General features: G+C 46.4%; 1 protein-coding gene and 1 pseudogene across 3 annotated transcripts in view; both read left to right on the top strand.

Moving 5' to 3' along the window:
- The window catches only part of LOC311130024 (insulin-like growth factor-binding protein 2-B), a 71694-nt gene that overhangs the window by 22815 nt on the left and 24168 nt on the right, over positions 1–24711 (top strand). The window lies entirely within an intron of this gene.
- Positions 8909–10412, top strand: LOC311130023 (transcription factor-like 5 protein; annotated as a pseudogene). The gene has a single exon. The product of its transcript is annotated as a transcription factor-like 5 protein (transcript).

Raw genomic sequence — 24711 nt, 5'->3', positions numbered from 1 at the left:
GACTTATATGCTGCCCCTGTCTTCATGTTGTTGCTGGACATATCTTTTTTAAAATGTGTGTAGGTCACCTAAATCATCAGAAAAATTGCCCCCCCTGAGAATTTTTTCAGGAGCCGCCACTGGCGAGGACCACACACCATATCATTGCGTGACTCCAAGTTTATTTCAATATGATGGTTATTATATCAATATTTGTGCTTACAGGTGTTTCCACCGCCATTTCTCACATTATTAATTTTACAGACACAAAAAGATCCCACCATGTCGAACTAACAAATGATCTTTCGTCATTTATAAAATTGTACCGAAACGTCCTGTTTCCATCACAGCTGTAGTGATTTTTTGCTTTTATACAGTATGACTTTACTCACATAAAAACTATGGATGGAAACGTGGTTATAGACAGCCTTTTGGTTGCTCAAAAAAATATTGTTTGGCATGTAGAAATGTTGTATAGTGCACCTTAAAGCTAAGAGGTCTTTGTGATGCTTTTCAAATTTAAGTCTGAGGCCAAGTTTTTGAAACAGTGAGGAATTAGTGGACCAATCTAGCATAATTGTCACGATCGCCAATGAAGTAGGACCAAAGCGCAGCGTTGGGAGTGAACATGATGACTTTAATGTTGAATACACGACAAAACAAAACACGATCCGTAAAGTCCTCAGTACACCGACTGAACATAGAACAAAAACCCACAACCACAAGGTGAACACAGACATTTTAAATATGGCTCCCAATCAGAGATAACGAGCCGACAGCTGACACTCGTTACCTCCGATTGGGAGTCACTGACCAAACATAGAACGCGAACACCTAGACACTACACACAGTACAAAACACACGGAAATCTACACACCCTGACTAAACATAAAAAGTCCCAGAGCCAGAGTGTGACAGTACCCCCCCCTAAAGGCGCGGACTGCGACCGCGCCTAAATACAAGCAAACAGGGGAGGGCTGGGTGGGCATTCCTCCTCGGCGGCGGCTCCGGCTCCGGGCTTCCTCCCCACTTCCTCTCCAACCCCCCAAAGTACCCCTGGTCCTGTCTAGCCCCGCTGGCCGGAACCGGACTGACGACACGCGCCCCTGGCTTGGTGCGTGGAACAGGAACGGACCGGGCCGGGCTGACGATACACACCCCTGGCTTGGTGCGTGGAGCAGGAACGGACCGGAATGGGCTGGCAACGCGCACCACAGACTTGGTGCGGAGAGCAGGAACGAGCCGGACAGGGCTGACGAAACGCACCCTTGGCTTGGTGCGTGGAGCAGGAACAGGCCGGACAGGGCTGACAAGACGCACCACAGACTTGAGCCGGGGAGCAGGAACAGGCCGAACCGGGCTGGCAACACGTACCACAGCCTTGGTGCGGAGAGCAGGCACGGGCCGGACAGGGCTGACGAAACGCACCACAGACTTGGTGCGGGGAGCAGGAACAGGCCGGGCCGGGCTGGCGACGCGCATCATTGGCTTGGTGCGGGGAGCAGGCACGGGCCGGACAGGGCTGACGAAACGCACCACAGACTTGGTGCGGGGAGCAGGAACAGACAGGACCGCACTGGGGACACACACCCCTGGCCCTCCACGGGGATCAGGAACGGGCCGGACCGGACTGGTAACACACCCCAGTACCTTTCGCCCTGCCTCCACACCTTCCTTCCCCTTCGTGACCAGTGGCCCCCTTAACCTGGCGGCCTCCTCTGCCAACCTTCTGCACTCCTCAATCCCGTACTCCTGCTGCCCCGACGTCATGAGCCCCCCCCTAAAAATTTTCTGGGGGTCTCTCCTCCCCGTGGACCAGGCCTCTAATGTCCTCTCCCAACCTTCGCTCTTCTGGCTCCACCACTCGTCATCCAACTGCTGCTTGGTCTGGTTGTGGTGGGTTTTTATGTCACGATCGCCAATGAAGTAGGACCAAAGCGCAGCGTTGGGAGTGAACATGATGACTTTAATGTTGAATACACGACAAAACAAAACACGATCCGTAAAGTCCTCAGTACACCGACTGAACATAGAACAAAAACCCACAACCACAAGGTGAACACAGACATTTTAAATATGGCTCCCAATCAGAGATAACGAGCCGACAGCTGACACTCGTTACCTCCGATTGGGAGTCACTGACCAAACATAGAACGCGAACACCTAGACACTACACACAGTACAAAACAAACGGAAATCTACACACCCTGACTAAACATAAAAAGTCCCAGAGCCAGAGTGTGACAATAATGAAAGCTTCCTCAACTAATAACAATCACACACACACACACACACACACACACACACACACACACACACACATCCAGACCAAGATCACATCATGGAAGAGCTCTGTCTCTTCTGCCAGTGGGGCTGGACCTGCAAGCAGATGGCTACAGACAGAGGAATGGAAGAGAAGGGAAAGGGCTTTGGAAAGCAGTCATATATATATATATATAGATGTAGAGCAAGATGGCACCGACAGACATGGCAGCTCTGCTTCTAGCTCCTAAGCAACTTAGCAGTATTTCTTTTTTTTTATTAGCCCAGAAAGTTTTTTGTGTTATTACATACAGCCGGATATAACTTTTGGATATCAGGGCGGCGGTAACTCACCAGCATTACGACCAGGAATACGACTTTCCCGAAATGGATCCTTTGTTGGTACCCCCAGGGCAACTGAACTTATCCCAGAGGCTGCTCCAAGTCGCCGCCAGTGGAGAAGGGGTATTCTGAGTGGACTTCTAGTCCGACTCAGGAGGCGGGCACACCATCCACCGCTTCCGAGTATATTATTTGCTAATGTTCAGTCTCTGGACAATAAAGTAGACGAGCTCAGGGCGAGGATCTCCTTCTACAGAGACATCAGGGACTGTAACATACTCTGTTTCACGGAATCATGGCTCTCTCGGGATATACTGTCGCCATCCATACAGCCAGCTGGGTTCTCAGTTCATCGCGCAGACAGGAATAAAGAACTCTCCAGGAAGAAGAAAGACGGAGGTGTATGCTTCATGATTAACTACTGGTGTGATTGTGGTAACATATGTAAACTCAAGTCCTTTTGTTCACCCGATCTAGAATGCCTCACAATGAAATGCCGACCGTATTACCTCCCAAGAGAATTATCTTCAGTTTTAGTCACAGCCGTGTATATTCCCCCTCAAGCCGATACCACGACGGCCCTCAAGGAACTACACTGGACTTTATGCAAAATGGAAACCACATATCCTGAGGCCGCATTTATTGTAGCTGGAGATTTGAAACAAAGCACATTTGAGGAAAACGCTACCTAAGTTATATTAACACATTGACTGTAGTACTCTCTTAGGAAAAACACTAGATCACTGCTGCTCACCTTTTCAAAATGCCTCCAAGGCCCTCCCCTGCCCTCCTTTCGGCAAATCAGATCACGACTCTATTTTGCTCCTCCCTTCCTATAGGCAGAAACTCAAACAGGAAGTACCAATGCTAAGGTCTATTCAATGCTGGTCTGACCAATCAGAATCCATGCTTCAAGATTGTTTTCATCTCGCGGATTGGGATATGTTCTGGGTAGCCTCTGAGAATAATATTGATGCTTACACAAACACGGTGACTGAGTTCATCAGGAATTGTATAGGGAATGTTGTTCCCACGGTGACTATTATAAGATTTTAGATTTTAGTCATTTAGCAGATGCTCTTATCCAGAGCGACTTACAGTTAGTGAGCGCATACATTTTTTATAACCTACCCAAACCAGAAACCATGGATAGATGGCAGCATTGGCGCAAAACTGAAAGCGCGAACCACCGCATTTAACTATGGAAAGGTGACTGAGAATATGGTTGAATACAAACAGTGTAGTTATTCCCCCCGTAAATCAATCAAACAGGCAAAACGTCAGTACAGAGACAAAGTGGAGTTGCAATTCAAAGGCTCAGATACGAGACGTGTGTGGCAGGGTCTACAGACAATCACGGATTACAAAGGGAAAACCAGCCACGTCGCGGACACCGACATCTTGCTCCCAGACAAGCTAAACACCTTCTTCACCCGCTTTGAGGGTAACACAGTGCCATCGACGTGGCCTGCTCCCAAGGACTGTGGGCTCTCGTTCTCCATGGCCGAAGTGAGTAAGATGTTTAAGCGTGTTAACCCTCCCAAGGCTGCCGGCCCAGACGGCATCCCTAGCTGCGTCCTCAGAGCATGCGCAGACCAGCTGACTGGAGTGTTTAAGGACATATCACCTCTACCTTACCTTCCACCCTAGACGCACTTCAATTTGCTCACCGCCCCAATAGATCCACAGACGATGCAATCGCCATCACACTGCACGCTGCCCTATCCCATCTGGACAAGAGGAATACCTATGTCAGAATGCTGTTCATTGACTATAGCTTAGCCTTCAACACCATAGTACCCTCCAAGCTCATCATTAAGCTCGGGCCCTGGGTCTGAACCCCGCCCTGTGCAACTGGGTCCTGGACTTCCTGACGGGCCGCCACCAGGTGGTGAAGGTAGGAAACAACACCTCCGCTTCGCTTATCCTCAACACAGGGACCCACAAGGGTGAATGCTCAGCCCCCTCCTGTACTCCCTGTACCAACAATGACGAGACAGCCTACAGGGAGGAGGTGAGGGCCCTGGCAGAGTTGGGCCAGGAAAATAACCTCTCTCTCAACGTCAACAAAACGAAGGAGCTGATTGTGGACTGCAGGAAACAGCAGCGGGAGCACGCCCCTATCCACATCGACCGGACCGCAGTGGAGAAGGTGGAAAGCTTCAAGTTCCTTGGCGTACACATCACTAACAATCTGAAATGGTCCACCCACACAGACAGTGTGGTGAAGAAGGCGCAACAGCACTTTTCAACCTCAGGAGGCTGAAGAAATTCGTCTTGGCCCCTAAGACCCTCAGAAAAGTTTTACAGATGCACAATTGAGAGCATCCTGTTGGGCTGTATCACCGCCTGGTACGGCAACTGCACTGCCCACAATCGCAGGGCTCTCCAGAGGGTGGTACGGTCTGTCCAACGCATCACCAGGGGCACACTGCCTGCCCTCCAGGACACCTATAGCACCCGATGTCACAGGAAGGCCAAAAAGATCATTAAGGATATCAACCACTGAGCCATGGCCTGTTCACCCCGCTATCATCCATAAGGTGAGGTCAGTATAGGTGCATCAAAGCTGTGACCGAGAGACTGAAAAACAGCTTCTATCTCAAGGCCATCAGACTGTTAAATAGCCATCACTAGCCGGCTACCACCCGGTTACTCAACCCTGCACCTTAGAGGCCGCTGCCCTATATACATTACATTTTACATTTTAGTCATTTAGCAGACGCTCTTATCCAGAGCGACTTACAGAAGCAATTAGGGTTAAGTGCCTTGCTCAAGGGCACATCGACAGATTTTTCACCTAGTCGGCTCGGGGATTAGAACCAGCGACCTTTCGGTTACTGGCACAACGCTCTTACCCACTAAGCTACCTGCCGCCCATAGACATGGAATCACTGGCCACATTAATAATGGACAATAGTCACTTAAATAATATTTACATACTGCTTTACTCATCTCATATACATATACAGTGAGGGAAAAAAGTATTTGATCCCCTGCTGATTTTGTATGTTTGCCCACTGACAAAGAAATTATCAGTCTATAATTTTAATGGTATGTTTATTTGAACAGTGAGAGACAGAATAACAACAACAAAAACAGAAAAACGCATGTCAAAAATGTTATAAATTTATTTGCATTTTAATGAGGGAAATAAGTATTTGACCCCCTCTCAATCAGAAAGATTTCTGGCTCCCAGGTGTCTTTTATATAGGTAACGAGCTGAGATTAGGAGCACACTCTTAAAGGGAGTGCTCCTAATCTCAGCTTGTTACCTGTATAAAAGACACCTGTCCACAGAAGCAATCAATCAGATTCCAAACTCTCCACCATGTTCAAAACCAAAGAGCTTTCCAAGGATGTCAGGGACAAGATTGTAGACCTACACAAGGCTGGAATGGGCTACAACACCATCGCCAAGCAGCTTGGTGAGAAGGTGACAACAGTTGGTGCGATTATTCGCAAATGGAAGAAACACAAAAGAACTGTCAATCTCCCTCGGCCTGGGGCTCCATGCAAGATCTCACCTCGTGGAGTTGCAATGATCATGAGAACGGTGAGGAATGAGCCCAGAACTACACGGGAGGATCTTGTCAATGATCTCAAGGCAGCTGGGACCATAGTCACCAAGAAAACAATTGGTAACACACTACGCCATGAAGGACTGAAATCCTGCAGCGCCTGCAATGTCCCCCTGCTCAAGAAAGCACATATACAGGCCAGTCTGAAGTTTGCTAATGAATATCTGAATGATTCAGAGGAGAACTGGGTGAAAGTGTTGTGGTCAGATGAGACCAAAATCGAGCTCTTTGCCATCAACTCAACTCGCCGTGTTTGGAGGAGGAGGAATGCTGCCTATGACCCCAAGAACACCATCCCCACCGTCAAACATGAAACATTATGCTTGAAACATTATGCTTTGGGGGTGTTTTTCTGCTAAGGGGACAGGACAACTTCACCGCATCAAAGGGACGATGGACGGGGCCATGTACCGTCAATTCTTGGGTGAGAACCTCCTTCCCTCAGCCAGGGCATTGAAAATGGGTCGTGGAAGGGTATTCCAGCATGACAATGACCCAAAACACACGGCCAAGGCAACAAAGGAGTGGCTCAAGAAGAAGCACATTAAGGTCCTGGAGTGGCCTAGCCAGTCTCCACACCTTAATCCCATAGAAAATCTGTGGAGGGAGCTGAAGGTTCGAGTTGCCAAACGTCAGGCTCAAAACCTTAATGACTTGGAGAAGATCTGCAAAGAGGAGTGGGACAAAATCCCTCCTGAGATGTGTGCAAACCTGGTGGCCAACTACAAGAAACGTCTGACCTCTGTGATTGCCAACAAGGGTTTTGCCACCAAGTACTATGTCATGTTTTGCAGAGGGGTCAAATACTTAATTCCCTCATTAAAATGCAAATCAATTTATAACATTTTTGACATGCGTTTTTCTGGATTTTGTTGTTGTTATTCTGTCTCTCACTGTTCAAATAAACCTACCATTAAAATTATAGACTGATCATGTCTTTGTCAGTGGGCAAACGTACAAAATCAGCAGGGGATCAAATACTTTTTTCCCTCACTGTATACTGTATTATATTCTACTGTATTTAGTCAATGCACTCCGACATTACTCATTCTAATATTTAAATATATCTTAATTCCATTGTTTTACTTTTAGATAGGTGTATTGTTGTGAATTGTTAGACACTACTGCACTGTTGGAGCTAGGGACACAAGCATTTCGCTACACCCGCAATAACATCTGCTAAATTGGTGTTTGTGACCAATAACATTTGATTTGATTTGTGTGACTGCTTTCCAAAGTCCTTTCCCTTCTCTTCCCTTCCTCTGTCAGTGGCCATCTGCCATAAATATATATATATATATATATATATATATCAGTGGAGGCTCCTCAGAGGAGGAAGGGGAGGACCATCCTCCTTATTGAATTTCATAAAAAGTTAAATATTTAAACATTTAAAAAGTTAGCGTTTTTAGATACAATTATACTAAATATATTCACGTCACCAAATAATTGATTAAAACACACTGTTTTGCAATGAAGTTCTACAGTAGCCTCAGCAGCACTCTGTAGGGTAGCACTATGGTGTAGCTGGAGGACAGCTAGCTTCTGTCCTTGTCTGGGTACAATGACTTCAATACAAAACCCTCATCGTTCTCACCCCCTTCCATAGACTTACACAGTAATTATGACAACTTCCGAAGACTTACACAGTAATTATGACAACCTATCAGAGCTCTTGCTGCATGGACTGACATGTTGTCCACCCAATCAAAGGATCAGATAATTAATCTAGTACTGAAAGCATAAACTACAGCTAGCTAGCACTGCATTGCATAAAATGTGGTGAGTAGTTGACTCAAAGAGAGACAAGGAGTTTTGAACAAAAACATTTCTTCCTAAATTAAGGAGAAGCAAGAGAGAGAGAGAGAGAGAGAGAGAGAGAGAGAGAGAGAGAGAGAGAGAGAGAGAGAGAGAGAGAGAGAAATAACTAGTTAGCTAACACTCGAGCTAGCAGGCAAGAGTTTTATTTGAGGTAGTTTGCTAGTTAACGTTAACTACCTGAAAAAAAGTCATTGACTGAGATATTTATGATAGGACCTAACCTATTTAACCATCAAATTGATAATTAGTAACTTTTGTTATTTACGTTTTGCAGTCAGCCAAAACACATTTTCCAAATTGTTTGTCGAAATGGCCGTTGGTTAACATAAGTGGATTTCACTTCACGGGCTGGTGTACGGGAGAATTAACTATGTTCTCTCAGGTCGTCACTAGTTAACACAGCCACAAAGTCATAAACCCTATTTCTACCTATTCTACCCTAACCTTAACCACACTGCTAACCTTATGACTAACCCTAACCTTAAATTAAGACCAAAAATCAAATATTTGTTTAAATAAATTATACGATATAGCCAACTTTGTAGCTAGTGGAAACCGTTCTCTCGGGCCAAACTTTTATTTTATTTTATTTAACTAGGCAAGTCAGTTAAGAACAAATTCTTATTTACAATGACAGCCTACACCGGCCAAACCCGGACGACGTTGGGCCAATTGTGCGCCGCCCTATGGGACTCCCAATCACGGCCAGTTGTGATACAGCCTGGAATCAAACCAAGGGTCTGTAGTGACGCCTCAATCACTGAGATGCAGTGCCTTAGACCGCTGCGCCACTCGGGAGCCCATAGAGATAGTGGGGCAGCTAACCACCTCAGATTCTTTCTAGATGGCCACTGACAGTACCGTTCTCTGGTCTCTGTCAAAGTCAGTTGGTAAAATTCTGAACATGAGCCTGTTTTAAATCGACGATTTTGATAATTTAATGAAATTATAATTGAAGACTAATATATCCATCTATTCAGGATGTCAAAGTCTTTGGCTTGTAAAACCATTCATGTGTCACCTGCATTGGGGCAGTACAACCCCGATTCTGTGAAGGTGATCATGAGCCAAAACGGCTGTGTTCCAAATGATCAAAGCCAGATTTTGGCACTGAGCTCAACCTGATGGAGATGACAGAAGTGGAGTACACCCACCTTCAGCACATCATCCAGTCACACATGGAGGCACAGGCGGCTGGTCCAGAGGGATCTGGAGACATCAACGAAATTATAATGGTATTGGTCAGTGACGGGAACGTTATACCTGGAGAAAGGACCCCCACCACTTGCGGTGAAGTCCCCGGCTCTGTGTTGGCTAAAGTCAGGAGTGCAGTGGATGCGACCCAAGAACGCAGCTTGGAAGCATACAACAACGGTAGCACACAGCTATTGTCCAGGCCCAACCCACCCGCCCGAGTTCGCTTGGAGAAGAGGTTCAACTGCACCCCCTGTGACAATCCCCAGACAACAGGTTGTGCAATCAGCAGCTCTTAGCAATTTTTTGACAATGCTTCATCACTCCAATGAGGCGCAAGAAGCAGCAATGCATCCACAACCGCAGAAGTGGGTGAGGTCAGATCGGGGCAACCCTATTGAGCTGTCATACCCATATGGAAGCATGTTCAACCCCATCGCTGGCGCCCGTCAAGGGTTTGGGATGGTTCCGCATATGCTTGAACCCAATAAGCATCAAGGGTTGATCATTCCAAAGAACTTCACATTCAGCTATCGGCCAGACAAGATGCCTGACAAAGATCCATGCGTCAACAGCCCCAACCCAATAGAGGAGAAAGTTTGGGTGAAGGTGGAAGATGATGCTGTGGCGAAGCCTGCTAAACGTGGTAGGACCTGTGGACCCTGTGCTGTCAAGGCCTCGGCATTGTCCCAAACTCAGTGGAGGGAAGAGCAGCTGGAGGAGCAGGCACCAGGAAGAGAGGAGGGCCACCAGTGGAAAGTAGCCAGCGCAGAGAGAGGCACAACAGCAAGGAGCGGGACCGCAGGAGGAGGATCCGCTTCTGCTGTGATGAGCTGAATGTGCTGGCGCCGTTCTGTAACCACGAGACGGACAAAGCCACCACCCTGCAATGGACCACCGCCTTCCTCAAGTACGTCAGAGAGGTGTACAGGGACTCCATCAAACAGGAGTTCCAGGGCACGTTCTGTGGCAAGACTGGTCAGCGGCTCAAGCCCAGCAGTGCCTCAGGTCAGGTCATGGTCCGCCAGGAGACAACACAGCCAACAAGTGCCCCACAGGCATCGGAGCAGTAAATACACACCTACACCTATTTAATAATTATTCTATTTATTATTAATTTATTTCACCCTCAAGAGTAGCTGTGCTCCATCAGGTTTGGCTTTGGAATGTTAGCTGTCACAAAAGCATCAGGTATTGCCAGAGAGACAGACACATCCATTTGATTGTTTTTTGAGGGGAGAAAAAATATTTTGGTGTTCTGTTTATTTCTTTATTACAACACCTTGAAATATTATTTTTCCTCGAAGTGATTATTACCCCCCTTGACAGGGCATGTACTCCAACATGTACATTTCCGTCTTGATCTAGTTGGTCACAATTTTTTTATCAGAGATTTCATAAATGTTTATTTTGCTTAAAAGTGTTCAAGTTCGACTGATATTTGAAACGAGCTTCCCTTCCAAACCTCATGAATGACAATAATTAAAACAGGTGAAGGTTTTAAGTTTCAGACCATGGAAGTAACATTTCAACATGGTTTTGAGGGTCTTGATTGTACAATGCAAGTTTAACTGCACTCCATGGCTCCTATGGATCAGGTTAGTGTATATTGTGATTCTTTATGAGCCAACAAACCTTTTTATAAAAAAGAAGAGTACTTTACTGAAAGTCGTGCACAGGAGGCACTGTTTCTCTACGATAGAAGAGAATGTATGAAAATGTATGCACTCACTAACTGTAAGTCGCTCTGGATAAGAGCGTCTGCTAAATGACTAAAATGTAATGTAAATGTAAATTATTTTACAATTTCATAAGGACTGTTTTGAGATAAAGTCAAAAAACGGCTTAGACTTTTAAGAAATAGGCTATGTCTAAATACACTTACATGCACGGTAATTACTCCCTGTGGGCATATACAGTGGGGGGAAAAAGTATTTAGTCAGCCACCAATTGTGCAAGTTCTCCCACTTAAAAAGATGAGAGAGGCCTGTAATTTTCATCATAGGTACACGTCAACTATGACAGACAAAATGAGAAAAAAAAATCCAGAAAATCACATTGTAGGATTTTTAATGAATTTATTTGCAAATTATGGTGGAAAATAAGTATTTGGTCAATAACAAAAGTTTCTCAATACTTTGTTATATACCCTTTGTTGGCAATGACACAGGTCAAACGTTTGGTGACAACAGTTGGTGCGATTATTCGCAAATGGAAGAAACACAAAATAACTGTCAATCTCCCTTGGCCTGGGGCTCCATGCAAGATCTCACCTCGTGGAGTTGCAATGATCATGAGAACGGTGAGGAATCAGCCCAGAACTACACGGGAGGATCTTGTCAATGATCTCAAGGCAGCTGGGACCATAGTCACCAAGAAAACAATTGGTAACACACTACGCAGTGAATAACTGAAATCCTGCAGCGCCCGCTAGGTCCCCCTGCTCAAGAAAGCACATATACAGGCCCGTCTGAAGTTTGCCAATGAACATCTGAATGATTCAGAGGAGAACTGGGTAAAAGTGTTGTGGTCAGATGAGACCAAAATCGAGCTCTTTGGCATCAACTCAACTCGCCGTGTTTGGAGGAGGAGGAATGCTGCCTATGACCCCAAGAACACCATCCCCACCATCAAACATGGAGATGGAAACATTATGCTTTGGGGGTGTTTTTCTGCTAAGGGGACGGGACAACTTCACCGCATCAACGGGACGATGGGCTGGGCAATGTACCATCAAATCTTGGGTGAGAACCTCCTTCCTTCAGCCAGGGCGTTGAAAATGGGTCGTGGATGGGTATTCCAGCATGACAATGACCCAAAACACACGGCCAAGGCAACAAAGGAGTGGCTCAAAAAGAAGCACATTAAGGTCCTGGAGTGGCCTAGCCAGTCTCCAGACCATAATCCCATAGAAAATCTGTGGAGGGAGCTGAAGGTTCGAGTTGCCAAACGTCAGCCTCGAAACCTTAATGACTTGGAGAAGATCTGCAAAGAGGAGTGGAACAAAATCCCTCCTGAGATGTGTGCAAACCTGGTGGCCAACTACAAGAAATGTCTGACCTCTGTGATTGCCAACAAGGGTTTTGCCACCAAGTACTAAGTAATGTTTTGCAGAGGGGTCAAATACTTATTTCCCTCATTAAAATGCAAATCAATTTATAACATTTTTGACATGCGTTTTTCTGGATTTTTTTGTTGTTATTCTGTCTCTCACTGTTCAAATAAACCTACCATTAAAATTATAGACTGATCATGTCTTTGTCAGTGGGCAAACGTACAAAATCAGCAGGGGATCAAATACTTATTTCCCTCACTGTACATTTACCAGACACTGTTATCCAGAGCTACTTACAGTTAGTGAGTGCATACGTTTTCATACTGGCCCCGCTTGGGAATCGAACCCACAACCCTGACGTTGCAAACGCCATCCTCTACCAACTGAGCTACACGGGACTACATATTGGAACTAGGGCTGTGGCGGTCATGAAATTTTGTCAGCACATTATTGTCATGCAAAAGACTGCCGGTCTCACTGTATTTGACTGTTAATTAACATAAACACGTTTAGCATCTCCAGGCCTCAACACATACAAGCTGCTGATGCATGCCTTTGGAACATCTACAAGTCTAAAGAATCAATTTAATGTACACCATAACAATAAATACATTATTTATTTTAGGTAGGTCTAAAGAAACATTATGATATGAAGAAAATGTATTTCAGATTAACAGAATATAAATTGGCCTATTACTGTATGTTATCTGGCTATGCTGCATGCCATAGGCTGTAGGCTTGTTCATTTAGCAGTCAAATATGCTTATAAGTCCCGTGTCATTATTTTATATTTTATTATTTTATAGTAAGAAGACTATAATTGAACTTAGCTGAATAAAATAGAAAGGATATTCTTCCCATTCCAGAGCGAGTGCACATGTTAAGGCTATGTTGAGCATAAAAGTGATCATTTGAAACAGATCCTATAGGCTACGCTAGATTTATAGTTACTTGGCAACTTTAGATGTTAATGATACAAACTTTAGAATGTCTTAGAAATCAAAAAATGTATGGGCTGCATGGTGTGACTATAAGCTATTAATGATTTGAGAAGGTCGCAAAAAAAAGTTTGTCTCTGTTCCATGCCTCAGGCTGCACAAACTGTTCTCTCCTCAAGTGATCATATTAGGTGCTATTCCACCCAAACTCTGTATGCCATGGGCTCCCCAACACTGTTCCTGCAGCTACAACCAAGTGAAATCTGTTCGGGAACATCAAAAGTAACATGTTTCCACAACAAAATATATACTACATTACCAAAAATATGTGGACACCTTCTCGTCGAACATCTTACTCCAAAATCATGGGCATTAATATGGAGTTGGTCCCCCTTTTTCTGCTATAACAGCCTCCACTCTTCTGGGAATGCATTCCACTAAATGTTGGAACATTGCTTCGGGGACTTGCTTCCATTCAGCCACAATAGCATTAGTGAGGTTGGGCACTGATGTTGGGTGATGAGGCCTGGCTGACAGTCGGCATTCCAATTCATCCCAAAGGCGTTCAATGGGGTTGAGGTCAGGGCTCTGTGCAGGCCAGTTAAGTTCTTCCACACCGATCTCGACAAACCATTTCTGTATGGACCTCGCTTTGTGCACAGTGGCCTTGTCATGCTGAAACAGGAAAGGGCCTTCCCCAAACTGTTGCTACAAAGTTGGAAGCACAGAATCGTCTAGAATGTCATTGTATGCTGTAGCATGATTTCCCTTTACTGGAACTAAGGGGCCTAGCCCGAACCAAAACAGCCCCAGACCATTATTCCTCCTCCACCAAACTTTACAGTTGGCACTATGCATTCGGGCAGGTAGTGTTCTCGTCTATGGAGATTGCATGGCTGTGTGCTCGATTTTATACACCTGTCAACAATGGGTGTGGCTGACATAGCAGAATCCATTAATTTGAAGGGATGTCCACATACTTTTGTATATATAGTGCATTTCATTAAACTGTTGACAGCTCCTCTCTCTGCATGCTTGAGAAAGTAATGAAGGAGAAAGGGGAGGAGATGGAAACACATGGTGGCGAGATATTCTGTAGCCTAATGTGTCACCCTATTAATTATAAAAAATGCCCTATTACTAGGCTATTCAAAATCAAATACAAATTCACTATTGTAGGCTAACTCTGTTAGCCGCCCTGCACAATCATGAACCAACAGCATCGCCTAGGCCTATACGTTCTATCCCAGAATTATGAATAGAAACTTTGGAGTGTAGCATAAGGTAACCAGTCCATCCAGAATGCATAATAATATAGTCCACACTCAAAGGTGATTACTAGAATTTGTTTATTTTGAAATATAGGCTAGACCAATTAAATACATCTTAAATCATTTGTTTTAATGTTTTTTTCTGCTGTGTGTAATATGTGTAGGCTATGTATTGTACAGTCATGGTGAAAAGTTTTGAGAATGACACAAGTATTGGTCTTCACAAAGTTTCCTGCTTCAGATATTTTTGTCAGATGTTACTATGGTATATTGAAGTATAATTACAAGCATTCCATAAGTGTCAAAGGCTTTTATTGACAATTAAATTAAGTTTATGCAAAGAGTCATTATTTGCAGTGTTGACCCTTCTTTTTCAAGACCTCTGCAATCCGCCCTGGCATGCTGTCAATTAACTTCTGGGCCACATCCTGACTGATGGCAGCCCATTCTTGCATACTCAATGCTTGGAGTTTGTCAGACTTTGTGGGTTTTTGTTTGTCCACCTGCCTCTTTAGGATTGACCACAAGTTCTCAATGGGATTAAGGTCTGGGGAGTTTCCTGGCCATGGACCCAAAATTTCGATTTTTTGTTCCCCGAGCCACTTAGTTATCACTTTTGCCTTATGGCAAGGTGCTCCATCATGCTGGAAAAGGCATTGTTCGTCACCAAACTGTTCTTGGATGGTTGGGAGAAGTTGCTCTCGGAGGATGTGTTGGTACCATTCTTTATTTATGGCTGTGTTCTTAGGCAAAATTGTGAGTGAGCCCACTCCCTTGGCTGAGAAGCAACCCCACACATGAATGGTCTCAGGATGCTTTACTGTTGGCATGACACAGGACTGATGGTAGCGCTCACCTTGTCTTCTCTGGACAAGCTTTTTTACGGATGCCCCAAACAATCGGAAAGGGGATTCATCAGAGAAAATGACTTTACCTCAGTCCTCAGCAGTCCAATCCCTGTACCTTTTGCAGAATATCAGTCTGTCCCTGATGTTTTTCCTGGAGAGAAGTGGCTTCTTTGCTGCCCTTCTTAACACCAGGCCATCCTCCAAAATTCTTCGCCTCACTGTGCGTGCAGATGCACTCACACCTGCCTGCTGCCATTCCTGAGCAAGCTCTGCACTGGTGGTGCCCCGATCCCGCAGCTGAATCACGTTAGTAGATGGTCCTGGCACTTGCTGGACTTTCTTGGGCGCGCTGAAGCCTTCTTCACAACAATTGAACCTCTCTCCTTGAAGTTCTTGATGATCCGATAAATGGTTGATTTAGGTGCAATCTTACTAGCATCAATATCCTTGCCCGTGAAACCCTTTTTGTGCAAAGCAATGGTGACGGCACGTGTTTCCTTGCAGGTAGCCATGGTTAACAGAGGAAGAACAGTGATTTCAAGCACCACCCTCCTTTTAAAGTGTCACGAGTGTCAGTGTAATGCGGTGGATCGAAGTCAGGCGCAGGACACAGAACTCAATGAAAACGTACTTTACTGAATAAGTAAAGAAACCAAAACAAAATACCTCCACACAGGGAGGAACAAACCCGCTCACCAAACGACACACGAAGCGAAAAACAAACACGCACAAAACAAAATGGGAGCCACTGGGTTAAATAGGGAAGGAGTAATAACATGATGGGAAACAGGTGTGTGACAATCAGACAACAACAGGTAGAACATAGAAAGGCAGTAGCTAGTATTCCGGTGACGACGAACGCCGAAGCCTGCCCGAGTAAGGAGGAGGGGCTGCCTCGGCCGAATCCGTGACAGTACCCCCCCCCCCGACGCGCGGCTCCAGCTGTGTGTCAAAACCGGTCTCGGGGGCGGCCAGGAGGACGCGGCGCAGGGCGAGTCGGATGACTGCGGTGGAAATCCCTCAACATGGAGGGATCGAGGATGTCCCTCCTAGGGACCCAGTACCGTTCCTCCGGACCGTACCCCTCCCACTCCACGAGATACTGCAGGCCTCCCACCCGATGCCTCGAATCTAAGATGGCATGGACCGAGTACGCCGGTGCCCACTCGATGTCCAGTGGGGTCGGAGGAACCTCCCGTATCTCAGACTCCTGGAGTGGACCAGCTACCATCAGCCTGAGGAGAGACACATGGAATGAGGGGTTAATACGATACTCAGGAGGAAGCTGTAACCTATAACATACCTTGTTCAATCTCCTCAGGACTTTGAATGGCCCCACAAACCGCCGACCCAGCGTCCGGCAGGGCAGGTGAAGGGGCAGGTTTCGGGTCGAGAGCCAGACCCGGTCCCCCGGTGCATACGAAACCATTCATCCACCGCAGGTGCCTCGATCTGGCTCTGATGCCAAGGTGCCTGAACCGGCTGATAACCTAATACACACTGGAATGGAGTAAGGTTAGTGTAGGAGTGACGGAGTGAGTTTTGGGCCATCTCTGCCCAGGGGAGGAAAACCGACCACTCACCCCGCCGGTCCTGGCAATATGACCTCAGAAACCTACCGATCTCCTGGTTGACTCTCTCCACCTGCCTGTTACTTTCGGGGTGAAACCCTGAGGTCAGGCTGACCGAGACTCCCAGACATTCCATGAACGCCCTCCAGACTCTCGAGGTGAACTGGGAACCCCGATCAGACACTATATCCTCAGGTATCCCATAGTGCTGGAAGACGTGTGTAAATAGGGCCTCAGCAGTCTGTAGGGCCGTAGGGAGACCGGGCAGAGGAATGAGGCAGCAGGACTTAGAAAACCGATCCACAACGACCAGGATCGTGGTGTTCCCTTGTGAGGGGGGAAGATCCGTCACGAAATCCACCGATAGGTGGGACCACGGTCGTTGTGGAACGGGTAGGGGTTGCAATTTCCCTCTGGGCAGGTGTCTAGGAGCCTTACACTGGGCGCACACCGAGCAGGAGGAAACATAAACCCTCACGTCCTTAGGTAAGGTGGGACACCAGTACTTCCCACTAAGACAATGCACTGTCCGACTGATGCCAGGATGACCAGAGGAGGGTGACATGTGAGCCCAATAGATCAAACGATCGCGGACCTCCAGCGGGACGTACACACGACCCTCTGGACACTGGGGAGGAGTGGGTTCGTTACGCAACACCCATTCGATGTCCGCGTCCACCTCCCACACCACCGGTGCCACCAGACATGATGCCGGAAGTATGGGAGTGGGCTCCACGGAACTCTCCTCTGTGTCATACAGTCGGGACAGAGCATCTGCCTTAGCGTTCTGCGAACCTGGCCTGTAAGAAAGGGTGAAAACTAAACGGGCGAGAAACATGGACCACCTTGCCTGGCGAGGGTTTAATCTCCTCGCCTCCCGGATGTACTCCAGATTGCGGTGGTCAGTCAAAATGAGAAAAGGGTGTTTAGCCCCCTCAAGCCAATGTCTCCATGCTTTCAGGGCTTGGACCACAGCCAACAGCTCCCGGTCCCCCACATCATAATTGCGCTCCGCCGGGCTGAGCTTCTTCGAAAAGAACGCACAGGGGCGGAGCTTGGGTGGCGTGCCCGAGCGCTGGGAAAGTACAGCACCTATCGTGTCTACCTCAGCCGTGAAAGCCAAGGAGGGGTCCGGATGGGCCAGCACTGGAGCCGAGGTAAACAGGTTCTTCAGATGACTGAACGCCCGGTCCCCCCTTCAGCAATGAGGTAATGGGAGACGCTACCTGACCAACGCCCTGGATAAACCTCCGGTAGCAATTGGCAAACCCCAAAAATCGCTGCACCTCCTTCACCGTGGTTGGAGTCGACCAATTACGCATGGCCGAAATGCGGTCACTCACCATCCTCACCCCAGACGCGGACATGTGGTACAATAGGAAGGAGATGGACTCCTGGAAGAACAAGCATTTCTCCTCCTTTGCATTTTTTAAATTTTTTAATTTTACAGTTATTTAACTAGGCAAGTCAGTTAAGAACAAATTCTTATTTACAATGACGGCCTACACCGGCCAAACCCGGACGATGCTGGGCCAATTGTGCGCCGCCCTATGGGACTCCCAATCACGGCCGGTTGTGATACAGCCTGGAATCGAAGCAGGGGGTCTGTAGTGACGCCTCAAGCACTGAGATGCAGTGCCTTAGACCACTGCCCCACTCGGGAGCCCAAGGTCATGCTTCAACAGTCGTCCAAGCACTTTACGCACCAGAGACACATGCTCGGCCCGTGTAGCGGAGTATATGAGAATGTCATCAATATACACCACTACACCCTGTCCGTGCAGATCCCTGAAAATCTCATCGACAAAGGATTGGAAGACTGGTGGAGCATTCATCAACCCGTATGGCATGACAAGGTACTCATAGTGTCCTGAGGTAGTACTGAATGCCGTCTTCCACTCATCTCCCTCCCGGATATGCACCAGGTTGTACGCGCTCCTGAGATCCAATTTCGCGAAGAAGCGCGCCCCGTGCAATGACTCCGTCATACAACCTATCAGAGGTAACGGATAGCTGTACTTGACGGTGATCTGATTAAGACCACGGTAATCAATGCACGGGTGTAACCCATCATCCTTCTACTTCACAAAAAATAAACTTGAGGAAACAGGTGAAGTGGAAGGCCGAATGTATCCCTCTCTCAGAGATTCGGAGACATATGTTTCCATAGCCGCCTTCTCCTCCTGTGACAGAGGGTATACGTGACTCGGGGGAAGTGCAGCGCCCACCTGGAGATTTATCGCACAATCCCCTGGACGATGAGGTGGTAATTTAGTCGCCCTCTTTTTACTGAAGGCGAGAGCCAAATCGGCATACTCGGAAGGAATGTGCATTGTGGAGACCTGGTTTGGACTCTCTACCATAGTAGCCACTAAGGAAACCCCTACACACCTCCCTGAGCACTGACTGGACCATCCCTTGAGAGCCCTCTGTTGCCATGAAATAGTGGGGTCATGAGTGGTTAACCAGGGAAGTCCCAACACCACAGGATATGCAGGATAATCAATCAGATAGAGACTAATCCTCCCCTCATGACCCCCCTGTGTCCTCATTAAGAGTGGTGCGGTGACCTCCCTGATTAGGCCTGACCCTAACGGGCGACTATCTAATGCATGTACAGGGAAGGTCACATCAACACGAACAGTGGGAATCCCTAAACTAAGTGAATACTGATGATCAATAAAATTCCCAGCTGCACCTGTATCTACTAGCGCCTTATGCTGGGAATGAGGAGAAAACTCTGAGAAAACAACCTCAATACACAGCTGACTAACAGGGAGCTCTGGGTGAGTCGCGTGCTTACTCACCTGAGATGGTCGACCAGTGCTCTGCCTACTGCCTCGACTCCCTGGGGACCCTCTCCAGCACCGACCAGCAGTGTGTCCTCTGCGGCCACAGTTGGTACAGGGGACGGCCCCTCTCCTGGTCTCCCTAAGCGCAGCACCTCCGAGCTCCATGGGGGTAGGGTCGGAGATGCTGGGGGATGGAATGGACGGGCCCTGATCAGAACGTCCGTGGGTTTCCAACAGGTTATCCAGCCTGATGGACATCTCCACCAGTTGGTCCAGGTTGAGGTTGGTAACCCTGCAGGCCAGTTCCCGACGAACGTCCTCCCTTAGGCTGCATCGATAGTGGTCGATCAGGGCCCTCTCATTCCATCCTGCACTGGCTGCCAGAGTCCTGAACTCCAGCGCAAAATCCTGGGTGCTCCTCCTCTCCTTTCTTAGGTGGAACAGATGCTCGCCCGCCGCTCTCCCCTCCGGTGGATGATCGAATACCGCCCGGAAGCGGCGGGTGAAATCCTCGTAGCGGACAGATGTAGCGTCAATTCCTCCCCACTCGGCGTTGGCCCACTCGAGCGCCTTCCCCGACAGACAGGAGATGAGGGCGGACACGCTCTCATATCCCGAGGGCGCCGGGTGAATGGTTGCCAGGTAGAGCTCTACCTGGAGAAGAAAACCCTGACACCCGGCTGGTGTACCGTCATATGCCCTCAGGAGCGAGAGCCGAATCCCACTGGACCCAGGTGGCGAAGGGGTGGACAGTGGTTTGGGTGGTTGAGTGGTTGGAGGAGGTGTAGGAAAGCCACCTCTCTCGGTCCATAGCATTTACCACTCTCTCCATAGCGGTGCCAAAAGCCTGGATCATGCTCTCCTGTCGTTTAACGCGTTCCTCCATCGATCCGGACTCACTGGCTATACCTGCTGACTCCATACTGGTGCGTGTTTCTGTCACGAGTGTCAGTGTAATGCGGTGGATCGAAGTCAGGCGCAGGACACAGAACTCAATGAAAACATACTTTACTGAATAAGTAAAGAAACCAATACAAAACACCTCCACACAGGGAGGAACAAACCCGCTCACCAAACGACACACGAAACGAAAAACAAACACGCACAAAACACAATGGGAGCCACCGGGTTAAATAGGGAAGGAGTAATTACATGATGGGAAACAGGTGTGTGACAATCAGACAACAACAAGTAGAACATAGAAACATAGAACATAGATCGGCAGTATCTAGAATTCCGGTGACGACGAACGCCGAAGCCTGCCCGAGTAAGGAGGAGGGGCAGCCTCGGCCGAAACCGTGACATAAAGCTTCCAGTCTGTTATTTTAACTCAATCAGCATGACAGAGCGATCTCCAGCCTTGTCCTCGTCAACACTCTCCCCTGTGTTAACGAGAGAATCACTGACATGATGTCAGCTGGGCCTTTTGTGGCAAGGCTGAAATGAAGTGGAAATGTTTATTTGGGATTACGTTCATTTTCATGGCAAAGAGGGACTTTGCAATTAACTGCAATTCATAACATTCTGAAGTATATGCAAACTACCATCGTAAAAACTGAGGCAGCAGACTTTGTGAAAATTAATATTTGTGTCATTCTCAAAACTTTTGACCACGACTGTATAACGAACGGCGTCATACATGATCTGCAGAGTGAGGGCTGACTTCCCTATATATATATACAGTGGGGAAAAAAGTATTTAGTCAGCCACCAATTGTGCAAGTTCTCCCACTTGAAAAGATGCGAGAGGCCTGTGATTTTCATCATAGGTACACATCAACTATGACAGACAAATTGAGATTTTTTTTCTCCAGAAAATCACATTGTAGGATTTTTAATGAATTTATTTGCAAATTAAATAGTGGAAAATAAGTATTTGGTCACCTACAAACAAACAAGACTTCTGGCTCTCACAGACCTGTAACTTCTTCTTTAAGATGCTCCTCTGTCCTCCACTCGTTACCTGTATTAATGGCACCTGTTTGAACTTGTTATCAGTATAAAAGACACCTGTCCACAACCTCAAACAGTCACACTCCAAACTCCACTATGGCCAAGACCAAAGAGCTGTCAAAGGACACCAGAAACAAAATTGTAGACCTGCACCAGGCTGGGAAGACTGAATCTGCAATAGGTAAGCAGCTTGGTTTGAAGAAATCAACTGTGGGAGCAATTATTAGGAAATGGAAGACATACAAGACCACTGATAATCTCCCTCGATCTGGGGCTCCACGCAAGATCTCACTCCGTGGGGTCAAAATGATCACAAGAACGGTGAGCAAAAATCCCAGAACCACACAGGGGGACCTAGTGAATGACCTGCAGAGAGCTGGGACCAAAGTAACAAAGCCTACCATCAGTAACACACTACGCCGCCAGGGACTCAAATCCTGCAGTGCCAGAAGTGTCCCCCTGCTTAAGCCAGTACATGTTCAGGCCCATCTGAAGTTTGCTAGAGTGCATTTGGATGATCCAGAAGAGGATTGGGAGAATGTCATATGGTCAGATGAAACCAAAATATAACTTTTTGGTAAAAACTCAACTCGTCGTGTTTGGAGGACAAAGAATGCTGAGTTGCATCCAAAGAACACCATACCTACTGTGAAGCATGGGGGTGGAAACATCATGCTTTGGGGCTGTTTTTCTGCAAGGGGACCAGGACGACTGATCCGTGTAAAGGAAAGAATGAATGGGGCCTTGTATTGTGAGATTTTGAGTGAAAACCTCCTTCCATCAGCAAGGGCATTGAAGATGAAACGTGGCTGGGTCTTTCAGCATGACAATGATCCCAAACACACCGCCCGGGCAACGAAGGAGTGGCTTCGTAAGAAGCATTTCAAGGTCCTGGAGTGGCCTAGCCAGTCTCCAGATCTCAACCCCATAGAACATTTTTGGAGTGAGTTGAAAGTCCGTGTTGCCCAGCGACAGCCCCAAAACATCACTGCTCTAGAGGAGATCTGCATGGAGGAATGGGCCAAATTACCAGCAACAGTGTGTGAAAACCTTGTGAAGACTTACAGAAAACGTTTGACCTGTGTCATTGCCAACAAAGGGTATATAAGAAAGTATTGAGAAACTTTTGTTATTGACCAAATACTTATTTTCCACCATAATTTGCAAATAAATTCATTAAAAATCCTACAATGTGATTTTCTGGAATTTTTTTCCTCATTTTGTCTGTCATAGTTGACGTGTACCTATGATGAAAATTACTTTCTCATCTTTTTAAGTGGGAGAACTTGCACAATTGGTGGCTGACTAAATACTTTTTTCCCCCACTGTATATATATATATATATATATATATATATATATATATATATAATATAATGGCATATTATATTATTATTATATTATTCCCAACACCTCCACTTCCCACCATGATCACCTTGTGCAGCACCAGAGAGCTCTGGTTCTTACTCTTTCCGGTAGCCATCTTTGGATTTGGACACTGTCCGTAGCTACTACACTAACGGAAACCGCCTCCACCAATCATCATTTTAATTCGGGCTTGAGCTCATATAGGCCTATGCATATGTATAGGCTCTAATATGTGTATGGGTGTTTTGAATTAATCACCTTAGAAAGCGCTGTCCATTTCGTTGCCAGGCTTTGAAACTACATCCACAATGACCATGTTTCCACTCAGTTTCAACCTTTTTGTTGAACTTTTTTCTTCAAATTGATCAATCACAGTTAGGTGAGTTTTAAAAGCACGATACTGTTTTGATGATGTGTTTGATGTGATTTTCAATTGCATTGATGTCAGTGTGGTTACAAGGACAATAGGGCCCTGAGTACCAGGCCATTAGCGAGTTGGATACTACCAATCCATGTCCTGAGTGCATAACAGGAGATTACCGTGACTCAACAGTCACATGGAATTTTACTGTGGTCATGACTCATGACTGCCGGTGTGGCGATTTTACTGCGGTCATGACTCATGACTGCTGGTGTGGCGGTAATATGGTCACCGCAACAGCCCTAATCAGAACCATCTTAAAGATCACATTCACACTTTTCCAGAAGTTGCATTGCATGCGCGCCATGGATGTTCTCACCATAAAACCAGGACAGTGTGAATCATTCTAAGTTTGGTTTTTAATAAAATTCTATGAAAAACAAGTGATCTGTTCAACAACAACAATAAATGAACGTAAAATGTAAAGATATCACAAAATCAGCAGGATAAAAAAGAACCGGCCGTCATTATAGTAGGCCTAGGGTAAGGGTAACCTACAGAGGGATTTGGGTTTTAAAAATGTGAAACGGGAAACAAGCAATTGTTACAGGAAAATAACTTCTAAATACAAGGTTTTCCAGTATTAACCGAGGCTCTCATCTCTCGTTTCATGATGGGTGTATGTAGCCTACATCATGGAGGGGATTTTATGCACCTCCAAAGCATGGCTAAAATAATGTAGACCTGCCTACAATAAATAGATAAAAAGGGAACGTCAGCTCAATGTTTTGCTCTTCTCAAACTTAATCCTTTAATAAAGCTTTAGTAATTAAGATATATTTCCAAGCGGTCTCATCAGCCAAACCCTTTATCGACGGTCTTGACTAGCCTACTTGATTGCATTTGGCAGGACACAAACAAAACAGCCTTCATTGAGAGGAGGGGAGGCTATGCTTGGTTTTTAATCAAATAAAATTGGGAAAAACATTTGTTTTTTATGTTTCTAAATACGAAGTATACAGGCACCAAAGCACATGACTCTTGTTCCATGGGCAGTGTGCATCATGGCTGGATAGGATGTGTTTCTGTTGTCAAAATTCATGCCATAACCAACTGCATTACTGCTAAAACCAGCTTTTAGTTGGTCTTAAATATCTCTACCAGCGCTGCCTGAAATTAGCTCTTTGGATCATGTTTTAAAGGACACATTTACATTTACATTTACGTCATTTAGCAGACGCTCTTATCCAGAGCGACTTACAAATTGGTGCATTCACCTTATAGCCAGTGGGATAACCACTTTACAATATGTTATATTTTATTTTATTTTATTATTTTTTGGGGGGGTGGGGTAAGGGGGGGTAGAAGGATTACTTT

Source organism: Coregonus lavaretus (assembly GCF_964263955.1).
Source record: "Coregonus lavaretus genome assembly, chromosome: 5".
NCBI classification, from domain to species: domain Eukaryota; kingdom Metazoa; phylum Chordata; class Actinopteri; order Salmoniformes; family Salmonidae; genus Coregonus; species Coregonus lavaretus.
This window is presented reverse-complemented; position numbering and strand designations above follow the sequence as displayed.